This window comes from Coenobita brevimanus, unplaced genomic scaffold, assembly GCF_032717465.1.
Source record: "Coenobita brevimanus isolate Jiangsu-jjx unplaced genomic scaffold, ASM3271746v2 jjx.HiC_scaffold_1807, whole genome shotgun sequence".
Taxonomy (NCBI): Eukaryota; Metazoa; Arthropoda; class Malacostraca; order Decapoda; family Coenobitidae; genus Coenobita; species Coenobita brevimanus.
This window is the reverse complement of record NW_027642675.1, coordinates 280,001-282,500: the sequence shown is the minus strand read 5'-3', so window position 1 is coordinate 282,500 and position 2,500 is coordinate 280,001.

Sequence of the window (2,500 nt, the reverse complement as noted above, 5' to 3'; positions counted from 1 at the left end):
CCATCTCTGAAGGCTTTCTCGTTTGTTCTTATTCCCTGTTTCCTTGCCACAGCTTTGTTTGTTTGTGTGTTTGTCTGTTTGTTTGTGTGGGCTTGTCTGTTTGTTTGTTTGTTATTGTGGTTCCCTAACACCTTTTCCTTTGCGATTTATTTTTAGATATGGCTGGTTAATATCCTTTTGTACGTAATAGTAATAGTAGTAGTAGTAGTAGTAGTAATGATAGTAGTAGTAGTAGTAGTAGTAGATGAAAATAATGTTAATGGATTGATTTAAGTAGCACAGACGAGGATGTTAAGGGATAATAAGCAAAATAAATCGCTTAGGAAAAGGTGTTAGGGAGCTTCCTTAACCGGCGGGAATACGGGACATGTTGAAAGGGATTTAAAGGTGAACATTCTCTCTCTCTCTCTCTCTCTCTCTCTCTCTCTCTCGTACACCTGGCGAGATTAATGCAGGAGCACACACACACACACACACACACACACACACACACACACACACACACACACACACACACACACACACACACACACACACACACACACACACACACACACACACACACACATCTAGGTAGTTTTATGAAGACAATCCTTACACTGAATTTATTGTTTAGATAGACAGATAGATAGATAGATAGATAGATAGATAGATAGATAGAGAGAGAGAGAGAGAGAGAGAGAGAGAGAGAGAGAGAAAGAGAGCGAGAGACAGACAGACAGACAGATGGAGAGTTGGATGGATAGATAGACAATATAGTTATAGGTAGATAGATAGATAGACAAAGAGATCGATAGGGAGAGAAAGAGATGGATAGATACTTAGATAGATAGGAAAATATAGAGAGAGAGACAGACAGACAGACAGACAAGGATAGATAGATAGACATAATAGGTAGATAGGCAGAGAGACAGTTGGAGAGATGGAAAGGTAAGTAGATAGACAGATAGATAGACAGACATGGCTAGATAGATAGATAGACAGATAGACAGATTTTTGAAACTGAAGGAGTTACATAGAGTCTTTTTAACTCTTCCAAAGGCGAACAGAACTGAATGTGGTGTGGTGCGGTGTGGTGTGGTGCGGTGTGGTGTGGTGTGGTGTGGTGTGGTGTGGTATGATGGTGTGGTGTGGTGTGGTGGTGTGGTATTGTGTGGTATGGTGGTGTGTTGTGGTGTGGTGTGGTGTGGTGTTGTGTGTGCATAGAGTGCTGTGTGCATATAGTGCCGTGTGCGTGTAGTGTCGTGTGGTGTTGCAGTGTGTGGTGTGGTGTGGTGTGAAGGAGTGTGTGTGGTTTGGGTGTATTGCGGCGGGTGGTGTGGTGTGGTAGTGTGTATTGGTGTGGTGTTATGGTGGTGTGGTAGTGGTGTGTGGTAGTGTGGTATTGTGTGGTGTGGTGTGTGGTATGGTGGTGAGGTGTCTGGTAGTGGTGTGGTGTGGTGTGGTGGTGTGGTGTGGTAGTGTGGTGTGGTGTGGTATGGTAGTGTGGTGTGGTGGTGTGGTGTGGTAGTGTGGTGTGGTATGGTAGTGTGGTGTGGTGTGGTGGTGTGGCTGGCCGGGGTGAATAAGGGAAGGTCCTCTCCTCACCCCGCTCTCTCGTCTGTCTCTCCCGGGGAATTTCCTGCTGACGACTCACCCCAACGTTTTGGTTCGGCTCAGGCGGAATATAAAAAAATTGAATATATTAAACGAGTTAAAGAATTTTGGGTTGTATTTTAAAGTATTGATAATTCTTTGATGATATTTGTGATTTTGAAAAAGTAAAACGGTTTATTTTTTATATATACCGTATATATTTTTTCGGTGCTACTCAGACGGAACGAGAAAATAATAATAATAATAATAATAATAATAATAATAATAATAATAATAATAATAATAATAATAATAGCAATAACAATAATAATAATAATAATAATAATAATAATAATAATAATAATAACAATAATAATAATAATAATTGCAGAAGCCTTCCTAAGTGTCAAAACGTTTGGCGCAGTGTGTACCAGTAGCGTTGATTGTATTATTATTTTCCTTTCTTCCATCCTTCCTCTGCTGTATTTTACTGTCTTTCTTTCTTTCATTTTTTTCCTCTTTCTTCTGCCTGTGGGTCACTTTACACTCCCTCTTCTGTCTTTCTTTCCTTCATTCTTTCTTTTGTCTTCTGCCTGTGGGTGACTTTATACTCCCTCTTCTGTCTTTCTTTCCTTCATTCTTTCTTCTGTCTTCTGCCTGTGGGTGACTTTATACTCCCTCTTCTGTCTTTCTTTCCTTCATTCTTTCTTCTGTCTTCTGCCTGTGGGTGACTTTACACTCCCTCTTCTGTCTTTCTTTCCTTCATTCTTTCTTCTGTCTTCTGCCTGTGGGTGACTTTACACTCCCTCTTCTGTCTTTCTTTCCTTCATTCTTTCTTCTGTCTTCTGCCTGTGGGTGACTTTACACTCCCTCTTCTGTCTTTCTTTCCTTCATTCTTTCTTCTGTCTTCTGCCTGTGGGTGACT